This window comes from Rhipicephalus microplus, unplaced genomic scaffold (assembly GCF_043290135.1).
Source record: "Rhipicephalus microplus isolate Deutch F79 unplaced genomic scaffold, USDA_Rmic scaffold_18, whole genome shotgun sequence".
Taxonomy (NCBI): domain Eukaryota; kingdom Metazoa; phylum Arthropoda; class Arachnida; order Ixodida; family Ixodidae; genus Rhipicephalus; species Rhipicephalus microplus.
In genome coordinates, this window is record NW_027464591.1 from 8,396,405 (window position 1) to 8,411,070 (window position 14,666).

The 14,666-nt window shown below is 45.2% G+C and overlaps 1 protein-coding gene across 1 annotated transcript in view; it reads left to right on the plus strand.

The window, feature by feature from the left end:
* The first annotated feature begins 1,166 nt into the window (after nt 1-1,166).
* LOC119177764 (calcitonin gene-related peptide type 1 receptor) overlaps nt 1,167-14,666 on the plus strand; it is a 160,468-nt gene continuing 146,968 nt past the window's right edge. Inside the window, exon 1 of the mRNA XM_037428948.2 lies at nt 1,167-1,303. The gene's annotated coding sequence lies outside the window, so the exon portion shown is untranslated. The remainder of the gene's footprint in view (nt 1,304-14,666) is intronic.

A 14,666-nucleotide genomic window follows, 5' to 3' on the forward strand; every position in this document is an offset into this window, starting at 1 on the left:
CTCTAGTTAATTTTAGGAAGCTCCATGTCTATCGCTACTTAAGGGTGTAGTCAGCGCGAAGCTTCGGGTAGCGGGGGTTCAACGAGCATTTCTGGGTATGTTCGTGCGTGTGCTATGAGTCCTCGTATCGAAATGTCTGGAAGATTGAAAAATGTTGGGCACTTGAACTCCCAGGCCTCCTCCAGGCCACGCAAATGACTCCGCTTCCTTGATGCTGCAAAAAAAAATCACTGCACAAGAATAGAAAGGTGGGCAAACCGGTAGTTCATATTCATTCAGCAAACTCGGAATGCAGCCACACACGACAGAGGACTGCCTAGCAGCCTACTAGGCTTAGCCTGCCGCAGCTCTCACCCATTGGATGAGTAAAAGTTGGCACTCAACAGACAGTAGTAGAACTTCTGCAGCACCGTAGGCGAGCACTGCTCGGCGTCACAGATCCCCTTGAGTGTGAACTGGTAAGGCACCGGTGTGTTCCGCTCGTGACACTTTTTTGTTCGCGTCTCATCGGCGTCTTCGCCGCGCATGCTCTCCTCAAGAACGCGCCGCCAGTGGCCGCCTTCTTCGGGTGACGCGCTACCCTGGAGGGCACGCTCGTCGGCGGGAGAGAGTAAAAGGCGGTGCTTGCCCTCCGTCACCTCCGCGCCACTCGGGAGAGCGACCGCGCGCTGGAGCGCGCGTAGTCGGTAGCGGCTCGACGACCGAAGCGGGAGTCAGCTAACTCGGCGCTGTCACACGGCACTCGCTTCGAGCCCACGGTGCGCGAGCTGGTGTCTACCTCCTCTCACGAAACCGATTTGTCGGCGCTTGCCGGTAAAAGAGCGCGCGCGACTCCTCTCTCACGCAGCAGTCGAAGACGCCCAACACGAGGAACATTGCTCGATTCGGGACGTCCCGTTCGTTTCAGTGCTTTGTTCCTCGGCAAGCTTCCACTCGCACTTTTTTCCCTAAAAAGAAATATACTACGTGCCAACTGTATATTCTACCTGCTCTCACAGTGAATTCTTTTTTCCTCAACGAAAACGGCAGGTTTCCGTCAGCGCTGTTCAAAGGACAGGAGATGAAATGCAGTGAACGCTCGGTTTGAACGTGTCTTGTGTCGCGAAAAGAGTTTCTTCTTCATGGAGGACCACAGAGTGCGCGCTTTCCTCTCGCCTGGTCTCGAGTCGCCGACGTCGACACCCCCATGTCCGTGAGGCATTTCTCGCCTTAAGCTGTTTGCGCTGCCAAGTCATCGAGCTTCTCCGTCGCCGGAGTTTGGATTGTCAAGTCCGCCAGACAGCGCGTGGATTACGGCTGCTTTGTAAGTAGTGCTTCTTCGGTATATTTTGTAAGTTGCTCTGAGCGCTACAGTCATGTCTTCAGAGCGCCACTGCATGCTGTGCGTAAGCTCGCAGATACCTCGACGTTGAAATGTCATGACACAGCCCATTGTTTTTAGCAAGAGCGTTAAGAAAATACAGAGAGCGCCATCAACACTTGAAGCACAGGTGAAGATTAATAATAAAATTGTTTCCAAAAATTGAAAAATCGAGCTGAATTTTTATGTGTGGGAAGGAACTGGTGTGATTCTCATCAAATCTGCGTATAGCCTTGTCGAACCTAAATTTTGAATATGCGCTTGCAAGACGTAATTTTATATACTCGTTAGTAATATTTTCTGATGTTGTCTAAATACAATTCGCGTGTGACTTTATCTACAGCCGTTCACCGACACAGTTTGCAACGTGAAGAAATAGTAAATACAAGGAATTGTTAATACAGAAGAATAAGAATGAGCCATTACACTGTTTTTTTTCTGAACTATAGCGCAGTAAACACAACACGAGTAGAATAATATAGCGACTGGTGAGGATGATTTCGTGTTCATTCGGTACTTACATGGGGATATGTTTCAGCTACGTGCAACACGGTACACGAACGTTTCCTTTTTTTTTTTGCTTTCCCAACATTTTTCCCGCATCGCAGTCAATTCAACTATAACTATACACCTGGGATCGAGCCCGCGTCCATTAGCGCTCGCTATCTCCCTATATCTTATTCTAATAACCAACGAAAGTGAGGTAAAGTTTATTAACCCTCATGTTTGATGCTCGAACCATAGAACGTGGGCGACATTCATATAACTTTCCGTTCGATATTGCTCATGCCCGTTTCATAGCCTTCGTTAATGATATTGCAAGAGACGCAGTGGTTCAAATTTTTTCTTACAGAAAGTAGTAGTCTAATACGTTTCAACGACTACTACGCCCGGGTGTTCCAGGCAGCATCCTTATTCTCTTCTGTCACTGGCATAATAAGGCTTTGTGCCTCAGATGCACTGTAGATTTAAATGACAAATTCCAAAACCGCTCCTCATCCTCTTCGCGCATTGACCATAAGCTGATTCATTCTAGTGCAATTTGTTGTGAATTGACTTTTTACTGCTGCCATGGAAAAGGTCAGAGAGAGATGGCTACCTTAATGCTCATGTGCTTAGCTTCGGGAACTGCGATAGATTTTTAACCAGACAGACACTTGTACAGCCTTAATGAAGAGAGATCTGTTGTAAGAAATGAAAAAGCGCCTATACGATCTTTATTTGTTTTGCGAACGTTTTCTTTTTTTTTCGGTGCTCACGGCGTCGCGAATCTCAGTGGCGATGTTTGCAGGATTCAAAGATTTCACCGTGGTGACCTCGAATACCTGAGCGATCCGTGTTAGAAATATTTATTTGGTATTTTCACGGAGCCATTGCAACTATTCGGCAACATCACGTCTGGTCTGGCATTGCCAGTGCGAGTGCATCGACGATTCTATCGTCGAAGTCCTTCTGCGCGCAAATACACTTACGTTTCACAGCCTCATTCGGCACTCCGATCATGTACGACGGCGTAGCCAGAGCCAGGATTACGTATTGGCTACTTTATATAGCGCGTCTTTTAATGAAAAACAAACATTTATGCGAGCAGCAGCAACCCCGCAAGATAAAGGAGCGCAAGAATGAAAAAAAAAAAAGCTGTTCCTTGCGTATCGACCACAACAAACGTGAGTCCCGTGCGCAAGCAGACCTCAGCCGTTGTGTTCGTAGTGAATGGTCTTTATATGTATACGTTATGATAAGTTACGGTACGTTATGATTATGTAGCCTGTTTTCCTTATGTCATTTTCTTCCAAATGAAAGAAATATACATATTCCAAAGTTTTAAACGACAAACAGTATAGTTATGATGCATACGTTAGGTAATGTTGATCACTAGAGATTTTCATAGTGTGAATCCAAATATAAGTACACTGCGGCTTCATGCATTTCACCCCGATAGAAACACCTTAGTCGGGAATCAATCCAACATCTCCGAGCTAAGCATCTCCGAGCAGCGCTTTGGTTGAGAGTCTACCACGACAGGCGCTTACTCAAGAAAAAAAAATAGCACACACACACACAATGATTTATAAACCATAACATTTGAGACCGGTTCCACTGATTTACATGTATATATGGCCTTTACAATGCTCACGCATTGATGCAGTGGTACTACGTAGTGTAATAACTGCTCTTCACATTAAGAATGTTAGCACATCTTACGAAAGGACAAGCTTTGTGACTGCGTGATCGACATGCTGAATCCAGACATAGAAACGGCACTGCAGATCAAAGTGTTAAGTAACAACGAACTGGTTCACTACGTTGGGTTATGAAGTTAGACACTTGCTTGTGATATCGGCATTCTGTCCTGCGGCACTTTACTTCCCCCAGTGTCGCACAGTAAAAACTGGGCATGCCATAGGAAAAGACTGTTTGGATCTAAACCAGCCGAACAGCGCCCATATTAACGTCACAAATACCAGCCGATCCTCAAGAAGTACCATTAGCGAAGCGTGTTGAACAATCACAGAACCACTATAACCAACGTAATCAATCCGACCACCATTGATTTAAGAAGTAACCCTATCTTGTGTCAGCCAGTGGTCGGCAGGTTATTCATTTGCGTGAAGCCGACAGAGTGGGAGCCAGGTGGTAAGCAGAGGGGGATGGATTAAAGAGAAAAAAATTGGCGTACGGTCCGTGCTTTACAAAAGTGGAATATAAATCGTGCTTATTTTCTACACACACGTCACAAGGCTAGAATTAACAAACATAAGTTACAACCACAGACACCATTTGAGGTCAAAAATATTAAATCGACCTGCAGACACGAAGTGAAGGGGAGAAAATGGGTTCTCACCCCGTGCTGGCAGCCGCCAGTTACCGACACGTGGTCCAGGTCACGATTACGAAAATAGCTGCTTCAGGTGCAGCGTCCACATATGTAAATGCGACTTGTTTTGCGAGTTTTCGAGACTAGTACTAGGAAACAGAAGGGCGAGACACATTGCTCGTAACATCAACTGAACCTTCTGTGCAGTCAATGCGTCATTACCTTGAACCCTATGTGTTCCATATCACTGCAGTCTGTGGCTTTGATTATGGAACTACGATGTTCGATGAGTCACTCGTCGTGTGGCGTTCCAGGACCAACTTCATAAGCATTATTATTTTTTAACCGAGCTAAACACTAACTGCGTGTTCATTTTGAGCCCTAGATTGCCTTCATTATGCATAAAAATCGAACACGACTAGCTGTAGCATATTCGAATATTTAGATATATGCTAATTACTAATATATAAGAAAGCTCACAAAAAACAACGCATTTGTTGATTTGCTTTCGTGTAATGTGTTAAGTGGCTTACTGTTGCGTTATACATAATTTATAGACACTTACGGGCAATATAGCTTAATTCGTGCCTGAATTAGATATACATGAGGTCGTTACGTATTTGTTGTAGTTGCACTGTGTGAGCGTGCGTTTGTTGTTTGCGGTGTGTCTGTGCATGTGCGTGCGTGTGCACCTGCTACCTTCCGTGTTTTTTCTTCTTACGACGCAAGGAAAGAATGCTAAGTGGTTTTAATGAGCTGTTTACCTGGACATCACTTGTTTACTTTTCGATTCATCGCGTGGTTCCCATTGTTAAGGACTCTCTGTATCCGTTGCTCGCTGATTGTCCAGATAATTACTTGGGTCTAGGGTAAGGCGACGTGACGAGCGAAAAAAAAAAAGAAATGCTCGCGGCATCCCTTCTCACATTACGCCAGTCTTGGCACAACTGCGTCCCATTGTCGCTGTAAGCTTTGTATTTGTCTCAGGACCGCTACCGGCGAAACGTACGAAACGGGGTATTAACGCTTTAAATAGAAACCGAGGTGAGCAATAAAGAAAGATGTACTTAGACAAAAGCCTTAAGCCCCCGTGTATCTTTTACTCTCTCTATCCCTCTCTCTCTTTCTTTTACTCGCCTTCGACGTAACGAACCTGGCTGCCCTTGAGATTTTGGTTGCCTCGCTCGAAGGCTTGATGTGGAAGACCGGTTCGTTTTCTTGTTGTTGCGTTAAAGAAAATCTCGAATTTCCACACTACCCAAGTCACTTCTCTTTATTTATTCTTTTCTGTCCATAACCTCGAAGCTGGAGTCCGTTTCGTGTTGCTACCAAATGTTCCAGAGCCCCAGTGTGTAAATTGACAAAAAGGAAATATTGTTGCCTTTATTCGCGTAGGATAAATAAACAAAGACCAAACGATAAATTTTCTTTTCCGGTAGAGATGACCTCTTTCGCACGTTTTTTTATTACTCGGGGGACAGCGGAAAAGCAAGCAGATATTCACGGCCGTGGGTGCCATATGAGATGTAAGAAGGTTGTCCCGCACTTTGAGATTCGTGCCAACACCTTCCGCTTAGCGAAGGTCTGTAATGGGACGAGATTCATTCTAAAGTAGATAGATACGTTTGTTATTCAGATTTGCCATTCAGCATACAAAGCCGAAATGAGTTACGCCTTGTATTTATCCCGGGTTGCTCCATGGCAACCTCGGATAAATACTGAATGTACGACGAAAAAGTCTATGCAAATAATTAGTGATTGATTAATTGATTGTATGATTGATTGATTGAATGATATGGGAGTTGTAACGTTCAAAAACCACGTATTATTGTGAGAGACGCCGTGGTGGAGGGCTCCGGAAGTTTCGACTACCTGGGGTTCCTTGACATGCACCAAAATCGGAGCACATGGGGCTATGCAGCTTTTCCGTCTCCATCGAAAATACAGCCGTCGCAGAGTTCGTGCGAATGAGCCACGCAGAATACGAAACAGTGCGCGCATTCATAATATTTTCTTACGCAAGCGTAGTTCCTTCTAACAAAACAAAAAGCCCCTGAAGAGCGATAATGAACGTGTTATAGCGACGGCCGCTAATTAGCCCGACGACAAATTCCTGGGCGTCAATGGTCCGGAAGAGCTCTTCGCAATTGTTAGGCTGAGTTCGATAATTACATTTCCGACGCTAGGTTTCATTCAACTCACCCTTTCCGAAAACCTGAGCTTCTGCTGTGAGCCAAGTTCGCAATTTTCAACGGCGGAGAACTTTTTAGTGTTTTATTACTTTCGCTCATAAGCCATATGCTTCGCACGCGATGTAGCGGCGCTTCTGAAAGTCTGCTGCTGTGAATTTCACGCTCATTTATTCACTGTATGAGTTTCTGGTATAGCCATAATGTTTCATCACACGTTAGTTAGAAAAAATGCATGCACATCAGCCACCTAACTTCGCCTAATTTTTTTGCTTTTTTGCACAATAACGTTTTCCACTGCTTTTAGAAAAGCCCCGCCGACCTTTAGCGATTCTTATGTCACCTCAGTCTTTTCCCTCCATTGCCTAGCGTGCCCCACCGTGGTGGTCTAGTGGCTATGGTACTCGGCTGCTGACCCGCAGGGCGCGGGTTCGAATCCCGGCTGCGGCGGCTGCATCTCCGATGGAGGCGGAAATTTTGTAGGCCCGTGTACTCAGATTTGGGTGCACGTTAAAGAACCCCAGGTGGTCAAAATTTCCGGAGCCCTCCACTACTGCGTCTCTCATAATCATATCGTGGTTTTGGGACGTTAAACCCCACAAATCAATCAAATCAAATCCATTGCCTAGCGCGGCAAGGGCATGGGAGGGGAGGGGGAAAGGCAGTTAATTTCTCTGCCCCGATTTTCTTTTTCAATTTGGCATGTGTCAATATACACAGGCACATAGAAACGCACGCACAGTCATATGATCGCAACCTCTCCTCATCCCCCCTCCCCCAATAAAATATATTTTATGGCTGCACCACTTTCTCCTTTCTACTGAACATCTGTTAATTCAGTATCTAATAGCTGCGCTTTGCCTTTGGATGTGCTGCCTGAAAATAATGCCCCTAGTAGAGTTCTTGCAGCCACAAGGAACGTCGCTGACAGCCACAGTATTTAGTTGTGTCATACGCAATAAGTATGCTGCTCATTTCACATAACTAACGAGTACATGGCCCCTTATACAAGTCGGCTATAGCCTATTACTTTTGAGACTCAAATGCGTGACCACTTTGGTGAAACAGAAACATGGCCAGAGCTACTACATCTTTTTGACTGCATTGGCCTGTTAACTGTTAAGAATAAGTAACCCTTATGTTTTAGAACGGTCGGAAGCGGCTCATTGCAATATAAAGCGATACGAAGATTTAGTCACAAATATGGCAACATATGCAAACTAAATGAGCACCACACGCAGTCCACCTTATTAGGAATGTTTTACCTTGCACGTTCGTTCTCAATATACTACCAGAGGTTAGTAAAAACGCACAGTTATCATAGAAAACTCATGGCACTGTGCATTGACGATAATGAGTGCACGTAGAGAATAAGTGCAAATCACAACGAGTCGAGTGCATTATTGTTCATTAAGCTGTTCTCACTACATGAGATATGCAAACAAAATGAAACGAATAATGTCTACCGGTTTGATTAGGAACAGATAGGGGAAGTTATTTATACCAGAACTCGAGGCGCTCTAATTATGCAGCTCTCTAGGGAAAACATCTAAATCCATAACAGAACAAGGTTCAGTACCACTGAGAATGGACAAAGGTTACAAAGGAATCGAAGCGACAGAAAACAGAAGATACGAACCGACGTATACGTACGCAACCGCCCTCGATCAAGCGCCGAATGCCCGCGATTGTTCGTGCACTGCTGTCACAGAAGGTGAGGGTCACACACTCTAGGTACAGCCTAGGCATTTATTTTCACTATCAAGTACACCCATTATCAAAAATAAGAAACGAGACAACAAAAGACAACTTACGTGGGTGCCTGCTCACGCGGGGAGTCCAGGGAATGAGGCGGCCCACCGTGTAGCCCGAGGTTTAATAAACCGGGACGTGAACCCCTCCACCCTGGACTTCCCGCAGGAAGGGATCACCACGTATAACTAAATCACAGCGTATTGCCGAGAGAACCGCAAGACATATGCGGCCCCGCAGGCAGATATGTAAAGAGAACAGGCCACGATCTGGAGGCAAATCCAAACAGATTCTTTGCCCAGCCCTCATCGGCTGTCTATAATTTACCCAGAAGAGATTAAGCCAAACTGCCGACATTGCAGCTGTGTGAAAGCTACCCAAAATCACATTCTTTGGGAGTGTGGGGTTAATTCTCCACCAAGAACAATACTGCCAGCTTCTTCCCTCGAGGCGTGGGAGTCGCTCCTGTCGTCAGCTGACTGTCGTCTTCAGGTAGAAGTGATTAACTGGGCTGAAATGATCGTGGCAAGCTTTTGGCCACCACCCTTCGAGCCACCAGCAAATTAAGTTTACCGACCTTGATATGCCATCAATAAAGTTGTTTCTCATCATCCCCCACTCACTGAGAGGCCATGATTTTTGCCGTATCAGCTATAGGCCCCGCAAATGTCAGTGGCGGCAAGTACTCGGATGCTAGTCCGTTGCGCTCCAAAAGTATTGAAAGTTGGGCTGTTTGGTGAGGTGGCGTGTTTTTGGAGACGAAGACGAAGTAAAACAGAAGGGATGTGGATGAGGTCTTCTACTCCGACTTCATCATTTTTGAGCGGTACAAAAAACATTTGTCACTGTACTCGGCGCATTTCATGTTTTTAAAGCTAGCTTTTGGTTAAGTGGGTTGGCCCAACTGATGAAAACTTAAGTGAGGTAGAAGTTCAGGTGACGCTGAAATCTTTGAAGAGATGACTATTCTTCAGCAGGGAATGTTGCGTGACACCGTTAAATAAGAGAATGTCACCATAAAGCGACAACCCCAGCACTGCAATGCACTACTTTATGATATGTGTAAACTTGCGAATGTTTGCAGATGCTGCAAACTCTCTAATAACTCGACTCGAAAATGTCGGCAGACCAAAACAGAATTCGTTTTTTTTTCCTTTTCCTAAAAAAAAACTGGAAAGAATAAAAAGCACCTTGCACACCTGAGGCACAGGTCAAAATTTGTTTAAGAATTGTGTACTGTATAGGAATGTACGAGTCGCCTTGATTTTTCCTTATGTAAGACTAGTTGCTTGCATGATTCTCTATAAAGTTATTCAGTACGCCCTGGTGGTGCAATGGTTGCGAGTCTCAGATGCCAGTGAGTGTTAGCGAGCACCATGTGGTGAAAATACCCCTTGTTGAACAATGTTTACCTCTAATCAAAACTCCGGCACTTTTCCCAACACCGTAAACAAATGAAGTATTCACGTGGTATGATTTCTTTTTAAAGTACACAATTATATGCCGATGACACCATGCACAAACGACAAGCCGCAGCACGTGTACTTCGTGTTTCCTTGAACATTGAACTTATGTAGCTGTTAGTTGGGCGAGTGAGCAGTGTGAAGGAGCACATTTATGAATTATGAATGCATCAAGTGAAATATTGAGCAGTCAATCGTGTCAGTTTCAGAAACGTTGTCCCTCACAAAGGAGAACAGAAAAAAAAGTGGCATGCGCTATCACACTGTCGATTGAACACTTTTTCCCGTAAATAATGCCTGCATCTTTCGGTGTTCATTCTATCCTGTTAATTTGTATACGGCAGCGCTTGACATTCGTCATTGATATTCGTCATTTTAACTTTACATTCCTCTGCGCACAAGCTCGGATAATAAAATTATTTTTTGGGTAATTGCACTAATAGACGCCGTACGTGACACTTCCTAGCTAAGCATATGCAGCGGCTTCCGTTCACGGCCAAAGAGTAAAGAAAAGTCAGCAACCGAAACGTTTCCGAGAGCAGTCGGCTTTTCTACCAAGAGGACGCTTTCTAACATTCTCCTACCAGCTATATATAGCCGGTCACAGTGACCTCGGCAAAGCTCCATGGTAAACGCGCTTTTGCGATGATTATGCTAAATTGCTACGTAGCCGAGGATCCTCTACTATTTGTCTGTGCTCGAGTTGCAAAAGGCCGAGCATTACGCCCCATACCTCCAGCCTTGTAGAGCCACTCTCATTTCCACAATGCACGTCGTGCTCGAAACGACATAATTATGCTTTATGAACTGAGGGACGGGATGGCTGAAGACGGGCGCAGACCACGAGTACAGCGTTGTTTCTACCATTGTTAATGATGCAGCAAAGTGTTGGGCAACGAGAGGACAACGCTTTCATTAGAAAGTACTTTCATTCTTGCCACTGACCAATCAACTTCTGTGATGATATGTACCGAAGGCTACGTTCAAATATCTTTTCAAGATCTCATTACTAGCGTAAGACTTTCTTGGCGCAACATTTCTTTGGCCGTGAAAGCTCGTCATGTTCAATCGGCGTAGCCACCTCCGTCGAAGTGTATTAGCGCCTTGAGTGTGGCATGTTTTAATGTTCTTACATGACACGCAGCTCATGATTATCATGTGTACACCGGTCACATACGTTCATCATTCATTCACGTGACGTAATACCAAATTTTGGCATATGTGAAGGTAGTGAGATGGCCGCGAGCGCATCATGAGTGTGGGGCGTAATCATGTTGTTACATGCATGATCATCATGTTTGGACGTCTCATTTACCAATGTCATCCTTCGCGTAACGTAATACCGTATTTATTACATGTGAAGGTAGCGAAACGGCCATGAGGCATCATGAGCGCAGCATGTAGTCTTGTTTTTACATGAACGCATATCATGATTATCATGTTTGCACCAGTCGCATACCTTTTTCATCCATTTGCTTCCCGTGATATCAAATTTGGTGTATGCGATGCTAGCGAAACGGCCGTGATCACATCATACGTGTAGCATGTAGTCATGTTGTTACATGACACGCATGTTATGATATTGATGTTAGGGTCTGTCGCTTGTGTTTGCCATGCAGTATGTCATACCATAAGAGTTCTGCAACATATCATGTGTATGAAACCACCGCAAGAGCAGCAAGACCATGACATCTAAATAATGACATTTATGACATACATGTCATGATTTTCATGCTATGGCTAGTCAATTATGTTCGTCATAGAGTCATGTTATATCATATCAAGTTTGATATTGATACCATTATTGAAACAGCCAGGAGAACTAAACGTTGTAGGCGGCAAGATAGATAGATAGATAGATAGATAGATAGATAGATAGATAGATAGATAGATAGATAGATAGATAGATAGATAGATAGATAGATAGATAGATAGATAGATAGATAGATAGATAGATAGATACGCTCAAAGTCGCCGAAGTTCGCCAAGAAATGCTTCGCATTTAAAAGTCACAGCTTCGCCGCAAAGGCGAAGCAATGAACGTGATCGAAAGAAATTGGAAGGTCACGCGTAGAATGGAAAGCAGATCAAAACGTGCCCCACGTTTCTCACGTACAAATGACACACGAAACGTACTTACTGGTTCAGATGAACGCGAAAAAGCACCTCATTTGTTTCTTCACCCTGTCTGAATAGCACGCACTCTTCGCAAACGGAGGCTCCAGTGACTGCAGTGACCTTTGTGCGCCCGGTAACTACAACTTGATTGTTCCAAGTAAAGCCCGAAACCAGACAAGACGTACAACTTTTCCTCCTTCCCACCACGAGATAGGAGCAGGTGAGCGAGCGTCCCTCCCCTCCTTCAGGCGGGCAAAGTGCGCGTGGGAGAATAAAGCCCGCGCTGCCGCGTGATGTGGCGACGCGCGCTCATTGTGCCATCTTTCTGGTAATGCTGAAAACAAGATATCTTTCCCTGAGATGCCCGTGAGCAGCGGTAAGTGGTAGATACAAAAAAAATTTGCAGATCCCACGTACACTAGGAATCGATGATATGCGAAACACGAATGAGGAAGGTTGATAGGTCATTTTAAAATCAGCACAACGTTGATAGGCGGAGGTAAATTATGTCATACATGACTTCCATGTAACGATTACCATGTTCAAACTTTTCATTTACCTTCATCTATTAACGTCACCTGATAACAACTCTACTACATATGGAGCTAGCGAAACGGCCATGAGCGTGCTATGAGCGTAGCATGTAGGAATGTTATACATGAAATCCTTATCACGATTATTATAATTGGACGTGTCATTTACATTCATCGTTCATTCACGTGACGTGATACAAAACTTGCTATATGTTGATCTAGTGAAATGGCCGTTAGAACGCTATGAGCGTAGCATGTAGTCATGTTTGACATGAAACGCATATTAAACGCGAAGCATTTCTTAGCGAACTTCGGCGACTATGAGCGTATCTATCTATCTAGCCTCCTACGACTTCTAGCTCTCCTGAACGTTTCGATAATGGTATCGATACCAAACTTGGTATGGTATAACATGACTGAATAAAAACATATTTGACTAGCCATAACATGAAAATCATGATTTATATGTCATGAATGTCATGATATACATTTCATGGTCCTGTAGCTCTAGCGGTGGTTTCGTTCACATGGCATGTTTCAAAACTAGTAGGGTATGGCATGATTGCATGGCGAACACAAGCAACAGACCCTAACATGAAAATCATGACATGCGTGTCATATAACAACATGATCCCATGCCATGCTCATGATGCGCTGGCGGCCGTTTCACTAGCTTGACTTATACCAAATTTGGTATTACGGGACGTGAATGGGTGACGAAGGTATGATACTGGTGCAAACATGATAAACAAAAAATGCCGTGTCATGTATCAGCATGACTACATTCTACGTTCATGATGCTCTTGCGGCAACTTCGCTAGCCTCACATGCACCAAACTCGATATTACGCGACGCGAACGGACGACATGGGTAAATGACACATCTAAACATGATAATCACCACATGCATGTCATGTAACAACATGACTACATGCCAGACTGATGATGCGAGCATGGCCGTTTCACTAGCTTTACATATACCAGATTTGGTATTACATGACCTCAATGGGTGACGAAGGAATGTGACTGGTGCAAACAAGATAATCATGAGATGCGTGTCATGCTGGAAAATAACGACATGCGATAGTTAAGGTGCCAATAAATTTCGATGTGACGCGGTGCACTCGCTCGCCGGCGTTCATTTCGTCGCATTACGCCGGCGTTGCCACGCCAGGCGCCGGTCCTGCGATATACTCTCAGGCGCGCGCCACGCTGCGTTGCTTTGGCGCATGCGCGTTTCAGCGCATCTGGCGTCCCTCCGTCACGAAAAGAGGAAAATGCAGTGTTGTCTGGGTCAGCGCGAAGTGCAGCATGTCGCATTTTGCACCGGTTACCGTCGGTCTGCTCCGATGGATGCTGGTCGCGCCTGGCATCAGCCTATATATACAGTGCTCGCGTTTTGCTAACGTAGTGTCGCTGTGCCCTGCGTGCGCGCGCGTCAACGCTACGTTGGAGTATATTGGGTCCTTCATGATACGCTCTCGGCTGTTTTGCTAGCTCCACATCTACCAAATTTGGTGTTAAGTGACATCAATAGATGACGAAATATATGACTGATGCAAACTTCATAATCCTCACACACGTGTCATGTAAGAACATGACAACACACCATGCTCATAGCGTGCTTGCGGCCATTTCGCTAACTCCACATATACTGAATTTGCTATCAAGCGACGTGAATAAATGACGAAGGTAAACGACACATTAAAACATAAAATTTATGACATGCATGTCATGTACGGCATAATTTACCTCCACCTCGTAACGGTAACGTTCTGATTTTAAAGTGACATATCAACATTTCTCATTCGTGCTTCGCATATCAACGATTTCCACTGTACGTGGCATCTACCAATTTATTATGATTATCAGGTTTGGACGTGTCATTTACCTTCGTTGCCTATTCCCTTCCCACGATACCAAATTTTGTAAATGTGGAGCTAGCGCAATGGCGGCGAGCGCGTCATGAAGGACCCAATATACTACGACGCAACATTGACGCACGCACAGGCTGGCACAGCGGCGCCACGATAGCAAAACGCGAACACTCTATAGTGTGACGCCAGGCGTGACCGCCGCGACCAGCGTCCGTCGGCGCGGCCAGGTGGCAACTGGCGCGAAATGCAGTATATCGGTGCGAAATACGACAAACTGCATCTCGCCCCAACGACGTTACTTAGACAGCACCGCGTCAGCCTTTTTCCGTGACGGAGGGACGCCATGTAAGCTCAAACGCGCATGCCTCAACGCAACACGGTGCAGCGCGCACCGGCGAGTATATGGCACGCAGATCCACAATGGTCAATGGGCAGATCCACTGATCTCTACAGGAGGGATATCGGAGCCGGGCCGGGCATCGCCAGCGGGACGCGATAAAATGAACGCCGGCGCGCACGCATGCCGGCACTCAAGTGTATTGGCGCCTTGAGTGTGG